Consider the following 13,489-nt stretch of genomic DNA (forward strand, 5'->3'; position numbering starts at 1 on the left):
CTAATCTATCGACAGTGTCCTCCAGGGTTTCTGTGTCATGTTCAGCATTGTACTGTCTGAGCATCTGGACAGCACTGGGAAATTTGTTTCCTTAGTTGCAGAGATTAGTTAGCAGAGTGCGTTGTGTTGCACTCCTCTATATATTACAGATGGACCCAGACCAAACCCCAGAATTGGGTAATCACCTGGATTTTGAGGAAGTCTGGCTCCATATCTGGATTTTGTGGCTCAAGCATGTTTCTGTTAGAAAATCAACTGCAAGCGGCTTCCTGCATCAAAATGTCCTGCTTGTGTTTGTAAAGCGTGTGAGGTCTTCCGATGCCAGGTGCAAATTAAATGCAAAGGATTATTGGTGAGAATGAAAAGTCTGAAGAATGGGAGAACACAACAGTCACTCTAAGAAATACTGGCTCTGTGTGTTACAAGAATCCTTCAGTCCCTATTTAAGGACTGAAAAAGAAATTATTAGAGGTCTGGGACTGAAATTTGGCCGATTATAGAGTTAACTGTCCATGGTGAAATTCAGACACAGATCCAGGGTGTAATTCCAAAGATTTCCAAAGATTGAGATGTTTGAATTGAGCTCTAGAATGTATACAAACCTGTGAAGGAAATTCTATAATGTGTCAATAGGGGGTGTCCTGTCATTTCATACACCAAAAACCTTTCAATAGAAGCCTCTTCTTTTTTTTATGTCATTTATAACTAGAACCATAACACATGCTTGTGATCCAGTTTGAATGAATCCCACCACAGTCCTACAGGAAAGCATGTTGGAATCTTAAAGAAAAGCCCCTGCTTGTATTCTGTTTGCCAGCTGGGTTTCCCTCTGGCTTCAATTTGCTGCTATAAAATACCTCTTAGGTACAGACACTACATAGAATCTGCCCAGTGCACTTCACATTCACGTGCTCATTTTTCTTCTAAAATAACAGCTGTGAAGAAGCTGTATTTTTCATGGACTCTTGATTTACTGCTTCCTAATCTGATGTTCCAGATTAAACATTCAAGGCTGTTCTAAATCTTTAGATGTTGCTGCATTCTTTTAAAATACAAGTTCAGCCTTGTTGTAATACACATAACTTTAAACTTGCAATTTTTTTCAAATTTATTTTTGGTGATTAAAATAGTTGTATTATGCATAATGGTTGTATATAGCAATTAAAGAATACAGTATATATATTATTGAATTGCTATATATATATATATATATATATATCCCTGAATGTATATTTATTTTGTACGTCTCTTCCTTCCACTGAAACCCTGGGTAGTTAATATAGCAATAAATAATTAAAGCTTCAATCCTGTAGAGTCTTATGCCCATGCTTAAATTACAAACTGTCAGTGGTCCCAATGAAGTCAACAGGGCTACTCACCACATGTAAAGTTAAACATGTGCATAAATCTTGGTTCAAGTGGGACCTAACAATGTCCCCTCTCCCCCCCCCCCCCCCCCAAAAAAAAAAAAAAAAAAAAAAGAGCATTGTTCACAAATTGGGGGAGGCTGCAGGCAGTGGCTGATGATCTGATGATGATGAACACTGAAAACACCTATGAAATTGAAAACACCTATGAAAAAGAAATGTCCTCAATAATTGTTTCATGTGGAGAGGGATAAAAGGAGGGATCTGTCCACAGGAAATTACTTTCTTCCCCTTACTATCTGTTATATGAGATAAAGCGTGTGTACTTACTTATTCATCAAAACAGTGCTTTAAGTAAATTGTCCATTGAAGACTTTCATGACTCCTGTATTCTAAGAAAACTGTCTCAAAACTGAATGTAGATTAGTTTGTATCATCTTGACTCATGTCAGTGAAATTCCTCACACAGCCGTGTGGTGGCAGAACAGAGAGTTGTTAATGTATCCAGATAAAGCTCATGATTCCATATTAATTCAAATGGGATAAACATGCAAGTTTTATTAAATAGAGGGTTAGATTTCCAGCTCTGCCACCGACACCTTGTGTGAAGATGGAGAACTCACTTCACTTCTCTGTGCCTCTGTTCCCACACCCATACAATGAGGATAATGATCCTTACCTGCTTTAGTAGAATGCTATAAGGTCTGTGGGTGAAGAGCTTTACATAAGAGTTAAATGTTGTTATTAATTTATGGTGTGTGCGCTGTTTCCTGGAGCTTAGTTGTATTTATTGAGGGACATATCAGTAGTGGTCAGCCCTAGTTTTGGAATACTTCACAAAAAATAATAAAATTAAGTCTCTCAACTTAATACCTGGGAAGTAGGTAAAGACTTATCCCCATTTTATGTATAGATGATCACAGAGTTGAAATTACTTGCCAAAGGTTACCTAGGAAGTGTGTGGCAAAGCCAGGAATCAACACAAATTTGATTAACAGAGGGGGCTGCATGGAAGAGGTATGCTAAGAAGGGATTTGGGGGAGGGAAGATTGGATGTTTAGCTCACCAGAGGAGGAAGCGAGTAATCTTTCAGCCTCAAAAAGCTCCTAATTACTGTCACCTAATGTTCCTGGTATTTGAGACAAAAATTTCATGATGCTCCATAGACATCTTCTTTGAAGTGGCAGCGTTTCACTGGAACGATGGCACTTAGTAGAACATTGTTGCCTTTTAATTTCACTTAGAGGCTGCAGTGGTATTCTCTTAAAATGAGAAACCAAAGTAGTTTATAGCATCAATCTGCTCTCTCTCCTATGCATAAGCAGTGTTCTCATGGACATGAAGGGCTGTGGGATGCTTGTTGACTGCAGAATTCAGGGTGATGGATGATTCCCCGGAATCTAGGAAAGGACTTAATTCTGGGAAGACACGATCCTTTTAGAAAAGCATTTGGGACACATCTCATAATCTGCATTGAGTTTGATTTGTGTGAGGGACACACAAACTGTATTTGCACATTAGGCAAGTACAGTTACATTGAGGGTTTTGCACACATAATGTTGCCAAAAAATAAGCTTACAAAATCTTTGTATCAAAGGCTTGGGCATTCAAATTTGGCATCTCATTTTGTTCCCCCTGGAGTGAATGACAGTTGCTATAAAACTTCACTGGAAAAAGGATTGGACTCTTGGAGGTCAGGTTGAAGACATCTTGGAAATCTGATCCTCCAAAGTCTGAACTGTTGGATAGAGCCTTTTCTTCCTGACTTTGCCTTCATGACAAGGATTATATATCTAGAAGTAACTATCTCATAGCAAGATCTGGATAAGGAAAAAGAGTCTGGTCTCAATTTTTGGTTCCTAAATGATACCAGTAAAATATCTACACTTACCTGCACAGATGGGTACTTCTGTGTGCAAACAGCTCGTCGGGGCAAAATTGCCACTTCACAATCTGCTCTGAGCAAGCAGCAGTGTGTAGTTGGGCTGCTGTGAGAAGTAAATTTGACTTAGACTCCCATTCTGCTTTCCAATCTCCCTGTTGCTCCAGGGTGGAAGGAAACACTACTGGACTCTTACCCAGAACAGCATGCGTCTCCCAGTATGTTGGCACAGGTACACTTCTGACGTGTTGGGGGCATGAACCATGACTCCACCCTGTTCCCATCTCCTCCACCCACCTCCTCGTGAGGAGAAAGTAGTGGCTCTGTGAATCCTACTTCCCCTTGTGCTGCCACTAGTAGCTTAAGTAAAAGACTAAAGGAGTCTTTATGTCCCCGTTATGCCTTTGGGGGTTGCATAGAACTAGACCATCACAAGACATACAGGGGTAAGTACTGTTTGTGCAGAGTTTTGGGTTTTGTGTGTACACTTGCAGATTTATGTGTGTAGAGAAAAGTTGTAGGCACATCTTAACCTTCAGGTTAAAGCTAGGATCTAAAAAAAAAGGTGCCAATTGGTTTTGTTGGGTAAGGGATCCATATAGTTTGTAAAGACAGCCCTTGCAGATGGAAAGGCACTCTAAAATATTGAATTATTAAACATTGTGGGCCAAATTTATCCCCAGTGGAACTCCCTTGAATTCAGTTAAGGTAGAGGATGAATTTAGAACATGTATTTGAAAGACAGACACTTTTTCTACAAAATACCATTATGTTTTTTTTAAAAAAATGTTAATGAGAAGTAGCTTGTTGTGAATTTATGGCCATCAGTATACCTTTCACTCAGTGTGTGTGGTACTTGCCTAGCCTCCATTACCATAGTATCTGAGCACCTTACAGTCTTTAATGTCGTTTCCTTGCAATACCCCTGTGTGATAGGGAAGTATTATCCCCATTTTACAGTTGGGGAATTGAGGCAGAGAGAGAGGTTTACCTAAGGTCACACAGAGGCAGTCTTTCCTATAGCAGGGAATTGAATCGGGTCACAGGCAAATGCTCTAACCATTGGATTAATCCTCTCACTTCATTCCTTAAGGGAATCAATAAAAATTCTATCCAGATTTCAGCAGTCGTGGTTCAAAGGTTACTGAGGGCACCCAGGTTATAATAACAGAATGGCTATATCCAGTAGAATGTGCTGCCTAAGTGTGGAGTTGCAACATCAGTGAGTGAAGTCAGTTCGCAGGCTGTGGTTTCCAATCTCTTTCTCTCTCTCATACACACACCCTCCCTCTCTCATTCCACTTCTGACTCGGAGAAAGGACTTGCGAAAAGGAAATTAGTGTAATTAAATGGCTTTGTAGGAAGCTGTTGGTAAGTATTTACTTATATAAAATATGTAGACGAGAGAGCCTACTGTCTGGATTTCTTAGCATTTGCTTTACTCGGTTTATTTTGCTAAGCAGAATATTGAGTGGCAGAGATTTGTTCCCAGCAGAAAATGCTTGAAACGTATTAGTCTGCCTTGGTATTAGAGAGATTACACTGCACACACTGAGAATTTGTAAGGATTTTGTGTGCTTTTTAGAAAGGATTAAAAATAAAAAATCTAGAATAGAAATGTTGTCTAGCTGCATCATTACACTACACACCACAGTTTCTATGCTGCTTTATTTTTGTATTATATAGTACATGCTGCAACTTTTAGTTACAGCAGGTTTTGTTTTAAAGATTGTAGTCTAGCTGTGAAAGCCAGGTGAAATGAAATGGTCACCGTCCATCTAGCATCTCTAGAATAATATTGAGCAGCAAGCTTGCCATACTTTTAAGAAAGGGATTTTGGGGATAATCTTTCATTCTAGAAAGTTGCTTAAATAAAAGGATAAATAAAATCATATCATCATAGCATTCAAGGATCTCTTTTGTATTTGTCCAGACGTATTCTACCTGCCAAATTCTAACTAATACTGGGCAAGCTGATTTGGTCTCTGAAATGAGCTTGTCTAAAAAGCATCATTGAAATGCTGTTCTCACAGCAATTCCAAGAACATCTACAATGTGAAATTATTTGTTTTTTGGGGACATCATTATTAAGTATTGCTAAGCAAAAATATTTCATAATTAGCCACTAGAAAAGGCTTTAAAGTGCAGAGCTCGTTAAAGTCAAACTGCGAAACATGGGTGATTAGAGGCTTATGTTGCTATAAAATTGCTTGTACTAATTTACAAGTACGTAGTCTTCGGTGAACATAATTTTGGCCCCTTTTAAATAGTGCATTTAGAAAAACTTCAGTCCACTTTTTATTTTTAAACCAGATGTGTCCTAAAGCAGAAAAATAGCATTTATGTTATTTAGTGGTTCACACTAACACCACGGTATTCAGCATTAACCTGTTGATTGTATTTGGCATTACACCAAGACACACTAAATGTGCAGCTGTGAGGATCAGAATGGTTCTTATTAGTTTTTATTCTGTTTTTATTAATATCTTAAAAACCCTTCTAGGGCCTGTTCCAAAGTCCACTGAAATCAGTGGTAAGATGCCCTTATGGATTCTGATCAGTCCCCTTCGGAGCCTTTCATCTGAGTATCATCCATGTACAGAGTGGTTTTCATTCATTTCATCCTATGTTTTGCACACAGCAATACGTTATGCCCATGTGAAACCAGTTGCTTCTGAAACATTTTGTTCCTGTAAAGTAGTCACAGGGGCTACTCAAAGTATCTGAATACTATGCAATACATATGTACTCACTGCAGGATCGGTGGGGCTGGGGCAGGAGCACTCAACTGGAATGTGGGAGACCCAAGTTCAAGTCCTGCTCTGCTGAATATTTATTTATTTACACAAAGTGGAATAGTTTCAATATAAGAGATTGAGAGAAATCCACTCCAGAATATTATTTAGCCGGGTGATTAGGGCATTTGTATGGGAAGCAGCTGATACAAGTTCAAATCTTTGCTCCAGAACGGGATTTGAACTTGGGTCTCCTACATCTCAGACTATCCTGTGTGAAGGTGCAATCACCATCTCAGTTTCATTTCCACCCAAAATGACTTTTTTCAACCTTTTCTGTTAGCAGAAAATTCTCCCAAAAATTCATTTTCAGTTTGACCTGAACCAATTTTTTCCCCATTTTTTTCAGAACTACCAGCAACCTGAAAAATCAGTTATTCATCCAGCTCTACTTTGGATTGACACTGATGTATGTTAGAGAGGAATTGGATTGAATTTTTTAAACATTGTTTATTTCTGATATAGTTGTTGATTATGAAAGCTTTCTGTCCATTGTGAGGTTGATATTTAGGGACAGATTTTGCCCTCGTATATAGCTGTGTAGGCAAATAGACTGTAATATCTTCAGAACTGAGACTTTGTTCATACTGTCCCTGTAACAACTATAACAATGATGCTATAAAAATGGTCTCGTGTGTTATTGGCCTATGTTGACGCCCAATAGGCTTTCCAGCTCAATAGCAGACTGATCTATTGATCCGCTCTGCTGATTACTTATGTTTCACCGTCGGGTAAACATGGATTTCAGACTGGATCTTTCAGAATCACTTAAGGGAGTTGGAAATCAATGCGAGATTTATGCATGTTGAGAAGTGAAGACCATCTGGAGAAAAGAGAGATTTAAAAAAAGGATCCTAGGAAAGAGGATGATGGGAAGGAAAAGGTGGATGAGCAATATAAAACAGGATTTGGGCCAATCAAGAAAATGGAGTGAGGAAAAACAGATACAAAAGTAGCACCTAACTGAATATTGTATGCTGATGCCAGCAAAGCATTCTAGATACAGATGGCACAAGATGGTGATGGTTTTTTTACAATTGTAAAACACAGTAATTCCAACAATTCTGTTGACCAATATAGGCCAGATTCTGCATTAATTAATAGTTGAGTAAATCTGGTGAAATTCCATTGTAGTCATGGGTGTTGTTCTGGAATTCCACAGGTGGGGCAGGTAGAATTTGGACTTGTACGTATTTTCATTAAATTAAAAAAAGGAAAACAATTCTCTTGCTGAAAATTCAGACTAGGTGTATGACTTTAAAATTATGCTAGTGATGACCACTTCCTCTTTCTTTCTTTCGACCATCTTGTCCTGCTCTTCGGGCCTGATGTAGAACTCAGCACCTTGTAAGGTTGGGCCCTCAAGTTAACATTAAAAAAATTCTGCTTTTGCAAACCTGCTCAGCAGAATTGTCATTTTAAACAAGACTGGACAGAGCAGTGGAGAATACAACATTATGAATAATGGTGCGATGAGGGAACAGACTAGATCTCATGGGCCAAATTCATGCATGGTGTAACTCCACTTTCTTCTGTAGAGTTACAATAGGTATAAATTTGGCCCATTAGGAGTTTTTCTGCCCCCAACTCCTTTGATATAGAAGACATTCCAATAATAGATCTGAATCTTTGCCCAGACAATAGACCCTTCCAAAAAGCCCTCAGTTCCACTACTAAGAACGTAGTATCTGATCTGTTTTTGTATCCTTCTCAGGAAGGAAAAGCTAGTGTCAAAGAACCAGTTTTCTGCAAGAAAATCACTTCAACAAAAGATAGCAGGCCTAAAGCTTGCTATTCAGAGTGTTATGATTGAATACCCTATCCTGCTGATTTACTCAGGATGAGTACAATCTTAGTTCAATAATAGTCCCACTGACTACTCATGGAGTAAGGATCTCCTCTCTGAGTTAGGGTGATAGAATCTGGCCCTTACGTATAATTTGTTTTCTTGGACAAGGTTTTTGAGTTTCTTCTTTGCAGCAGTGCAGACTCAAGTGTAGTTGCTTACTCACAACTTGGAAAATTATCCAGTTTCATGTAAAATCTAATGAGTGGGAATTTAGCTATTGGTGAACTCTTATCAGCTTATTAGTGTGGAATAATAATGGTCAAAATGTGAAGGATATATAACCAGACCTGACACCTTCATATTTCCTGCTTGGTCTATTAAGGATTCCCCCATCCTTAAGGCCTGTTAAAAAGCGCTATATCTCTGCATTCCTCTTGGGATGTTCATTCATGGATTTGGAACTATGATTCAGGCAGGATTTGGAACCATGATACAGGATTGGATACAGGCAGATTTGCCCCTCGTAAAACTCATGCAGTACTTTAGTAAAGTGGGTACTTAATCGTGTGTTTAAAGAACTGCTTATACTGAAAATAAAGATCTATATTCTGCTCTCATTTGAATTGATGCAAATTCTGAAAAACTGCATTGCAGTCACGGGATTTACTCCAGGATTTATTCTATTCAAAGTTGTAGTGTGGTTAACCTTACACCATGATTAACACTGAAACATCCTTATTCCTTTTTATATGTAAGTCTGACATATTGCAGTGTTAGAAGTTACAGGGTTTTCTTTTATAATATCTTCATATATACTTCGTATATACTAACATAAGAACAGCCACACCAGAACATATCAATTGTCCGTGCTGTCTGGTATCTTGAAATTGCCAAAGCCAAGAGAGATTTTGGTTTAACTCCCTTCAGCTAACATATGCAGGCACCCAACCTAATTGGTACCTTGAGGGACATTTCTTCCTAACCACAACTGCTGATTTCTAAAACATGGTAGCTTATAAGCATAAGGATTTATGGCCTTTACAATTTTTATCCTAGGTGGTGTGTTTGCTGTGCTGTGTCATTCCTGTCTTTCGCAAGACTAATTTGTTCAGTCTATTCTTCAACCACTAGCCACTTACCTTTGCTTTCATATTTCACTTTATAATCTTTTTAAGTTAGCTTGCACTTCAACAAACAATTCTGAATAGACTATTAAAAAAATGGCAGCGTTTAACTTCTGTATTTGGGGGAGCGGAGGTCTTAATAAATATAGCTCTGATTTTTGAATGACGGATTATTAGTGGTACTTAAATTACAATATTCTTGAAATCACAAATACAGTATACATGTATTGTTTAATCACTCTTTGTTTTTTGTTTTAATATAATTATTTGACATGTTTACCAGCTACCACTAAACTAAGCTGGGAAGAGTTGCAAGTGCTTTGGAGGATAGGATTAAAATTCAAAATGATCTGGACAAACTGGAGAGATGGTCTGAAGTAAATAGGATGAAATTCAGTAAGAACAAATGCAAAGTACTCTACTTAGGAAGGAACAATCAGTTGCATGCATACAAAATATGAAATGACTACCTAGGAAAGAGTACTGTGGAAAGGGATCTGGGGGTCATAGTGGATCACAAGCTAAATATGAGTCATCTGTATAACACTGTTGCAAAAAAAGCAAGTATTCTGGGATGTATTAGCAGTAGGAGTGTTGTAAGCAAGACGTAAGAAGTAATTCTTTCACAGTACTCTGTGCTGATTAGGCCTCAGTTGGAATATTGTGTCCAGTTCTGGGCACCACATTACAGGAAAGATGTGGACAAATTGGAGAAAATCTAGACAAGAGCAACAAAAATTATTAAAGATCTAGAAAACATGACATATGATGACCTATGAGGGAAGATTGAAAAAACTGGGTTTGCTTAATCTGGAGATGAGAAGAATGAGAGGGGACATGATGACAGTTTTCAAGTACATAAAAGGCTGTTACAAGGAGACGGGGGAGAAATTGTGCTTGTTAACCTCTGAGGATAGGACAAGAAGCAATGGGCTTAAATTGCAGCAAGGGCAATTTAAATTGGACATTAGGAATAGCTTCCTGTCAGGGTAGTTAAGCACTGGAATAAATTGCCTTGGGAGGTTGTGGAATCTCCATCACTGGAGATTTTTTAGAGGGGTTAGACAAACACCTGTCAGAGATGGTTTCTAGATAATGCTTGGTCCTGCCATAAGTGCAGGGGACTGGACTAGAGGATCTCTCGAGGTTGCTTCCAGGCCTATGATTCTGTGAGAATTGAGCACTTTCAGGTAACTGTAGCATACAGAAACACTGTCGTAATATCGAAATAGCTAGGTCTCTACACATTCACTTGGTATTCTGGCAAACAGTAATTTTCAGTGCTGTAGGAATAGTGTGAGCAGCTGGGCCAGACACTTAATGGCCCCAGTGTTTTGTGGGCTCCCAAATGTCTAGGTTATTACTGAAATATTTAAATGAATGTTTGTTTTGATAAGATATTATATAAAATAAGATGGGTAGGATTTTTAACAGTACTGAGCATTAGAGTTGGGTGGGAAACAATTTTCCTATTGCAAATCAGGCCAAAAAAAATAAAAAGGTAAGCCAAAAATCTGAAAAAAAATCAGATTGGGTCAAGAAACATAATGTTCGCAGATGTAATAAACTGATTAAAAAAAAGTCTCATTTTGGTTTGCTACATGTATATACAATTAGATGAAGCTCTGCTCAGAATTCACAAGAGGAGAAAACCAGCAAAACAGCACCCATGGAGGAGGGGGAGAGGGGGGTGCTTGCACCCTGGGTGAGGGTGGTCCATTATTAATACCACCTTTACCTAATCAGACAGGCAGTGATTTGGGGGCGGGGGAGGGCAAATCTTCATGTGGTCACAGTGGTCATTGTACTTCCCCGATGGTCATATGCCTGGGGAAGTATCACCCGCCTTTGGAGGGCTCTGGTCCCCCAAGAGTTCGCCCAGCTGCGTTGAGCACTCTGAGCAGCACTTGGGGATGTGGGGGAGCCCCCTGGAGCCCCAGTTGCCCTTCCCTGCCCTCCCGCCATGGACTGAGGGAATTAGGTTGTGGCAGGCACAGCACATCTACATCGCTGCTGGGCAAGAGTGACTCTGGCAGGCTTTGGTTTGGAGCACTGCAAGAAAAGCTCCTGCAGCTACCTCCTTCCCTTTCCTTTTCTCTGCAAACCATGTTCCTCGTCCTTTCCCCCAGTGAAGAAAGGGCGCTCTGCGGCCAGCATAAGCTTCCTGCTGTCTGTGTCGGGCCCTGTATACATTTGGGAGTGGTGGGTGAGGGGGCAATGCTCCTGCACACCCCCTCTCCAATATCTGTCAGGGTATAAAAACTCTGGAATTAACAATCAATCATACAGGTCTCTAAGTCTGTTTTTGACTAATTTAGATGGTAAGATTTCTAGGGCGGGGACCTCATCTCTTTGTCACGCACCTTTCATGCCATGTGTGCTATATAAAAATACAATGCTCTAGGATGGGATTTTCAGGAACACTTAAATGATTTAGGAGCATAAATCCCATTGACAGACGGTGAGATTTGTGTTCCTAAGTCACTTTGGTGCTTTGGAAAATACCATACTTGATCCCTTTATTTAGAGGAAAGTTGGGGATTTTGAGGGAGGGGTACAGTGGAACATGGAGGGATGATACGTATGGGTTCTTCTGCTTCATTATTAGCATAGCCCCAAACAAATATGTAACCCCCTTGAGTTCTGGGAGCATCCACTTAAAAGGCCAATTAATATATTTTTTTATGAAGGTGGGTGGGGATTGGGGTGAGTTCCTGTTCTTTTTGTTTTGTTCTATTTTGTTAAAAGTAATGCACAGTGCTTGTTTATTCCTTGCTCTGTCTAATCAATAGTTATCTAATATCAACTCTAAATTATAATATGGCGTGGAATTAATGATTTACTTTATATTGACAATTTCAGCTTTAGAAATTGAGGTTGCAGAGACAATTTTCTCCACATTATTTCTTGTAAATTCCTGAGAGAGTTGATTGACCAACAATTAGGTACTGGTCAATGACCCAGCTTCTCTATCAATCATTATAAGGAGGAAAACTGTCAGGCTTGTTTTAGGATTTCCCATTGGCAGCATACATTTGCTTAACAAAATTTTCTAGATGCTTCTTTCCAGCAAATAGCTGTAAAGGTTTGGAATCTTGATTATCCCTAGTATTACCCCCCCCCCCCCCACACACACACACACACACACACCAATAGTTTCAGTGCATGACCCAATGAATATCAATCTCACCTTGTTTCCCAATGCTAGGAAGCTGTCTAGGTCATATGGGGATGAGGGTGGTCAAGGAGTAGGAGATTTATGGATATGTTTGGGTAGTAGGGAGAAAAAAAAATATTGCTACAGACCGCCATCTGCATTTGTATTAGACCCACGTTTACATTCTGTTCTTGCTAATGGTAGCACGTGTCAACACATTTTCCCTAAAGAGTGTACACTGTAATGATCAGGGTTGTAAACAGCCTTAGCAAATGGTACTCTAGATTCTTCCTCTTTCCCACCCCCACCTTGAAGTATGCTATCCTGAAACTGTTTATAGTACAGTTAATTCCTGTCTGCACTGGACAGGAAAACCATATTAAGTGGAGACAGGCATCATCCAAATCTCTCTTCTGTCTGGATGATTTTTTAACCTATTATTGTTGCTAGTAACTCTTAAGATGGTGTAGCTGAAAGAGTCTAGAGACAAATATATTTTCTTTTATTTTCCAGGTAGTTTATTTAGTGCATTGAACAGCATTTTGTATAGCAACTGCGTGGACTGTTTCCCTGTATAGTTTACTTTGTTTCCCATCTATTATGGATCTGTCAGAGCAGCAGGGGACTGAAAAAATTTAAATAAAGCTAAAAGAGGAAAACATGATTCTAAAACCCCAGAAGTTTCCAGGGGTAGACACAGAACCTGAAATTACACTTTTGTTTTAAATGGACCAGCTTTCATGCTGATGCCCCGGTAACACTTGGCCAATAACTTAGACATGCAAAGGATCATGGCACTTGTGCTGCACCTTCCCATGGGGAGCTTCAGAAGGCTCCCTAGTTTGTTGGGGGAGCATGCAACATGAGAGGGTGCAGACTGTTCCCCATAGCATGCCTGACATGGGAGAAGCAGTGTTGTAACTGGCCTGTTTCCACTTCCTCTGGGGATGTGGACAATCCTTTCGTTTTTTTCCCTAGCACCTTTTGAAATGGCATGCCCTTTGCATCTGTGGAAGGGTCAGGAACAAGGCAGCCGTGAATTCGCACAGTTCCTGCCTCTTTAAGTTAAACCTTTACTGCCTAATTATGTATTTATTTCTGTTATAACTGATCTCAGAAACTGAGGTAACATGGGGTAATGGACAGGGCACTGAACTGGAACTTAGGAGACCTGAGTTTTATTTGTGACTCTGCTGCTGACCTGCTGTGTGACCTTAGTCATTTCTCCCTCCCGTTCTTTGGCCATCGTATCTATTGAGATCATAAGTGTTTTGAGGCAGGGACTGTGTTTTGCAGTGGGTGTGTACAGTGTCTAGCATAATAGGGCCCTGATATTTGTTGGAACCTCTAAGTGCTGCTGTAATACAAATAACGA

General features: G+C 39.5%; 1 protein-coding gene across 2 annotated transcripts in view; it reads left to right on the forward strand.

Moving 5' to 3' along the window:
* Positions 1-13,489, forward strand: part of MYLK (myosin light chain kinase) — a 325,439-nt gene that overhangs the window by 86,718 nt on the left and 225,232 nt on the right. The window lies entirely within an intron of this gene.

Source organism: Emydura macquarii, unplaced genomic scaffold, assembly GCF_026122565.2.
Source record: "Emydura macquarii macquarii isolate MOO-44397 ecotype Brisbane River unplaced genomic scaffold, CSIRO-AGI_Emac_v2 contig_1253, whole genome shotgun sequence".
NCBI lineage: Eukaryota > Metazoa > Chordata > Testudines > Chelidae > Emydura > Emydura macquarii.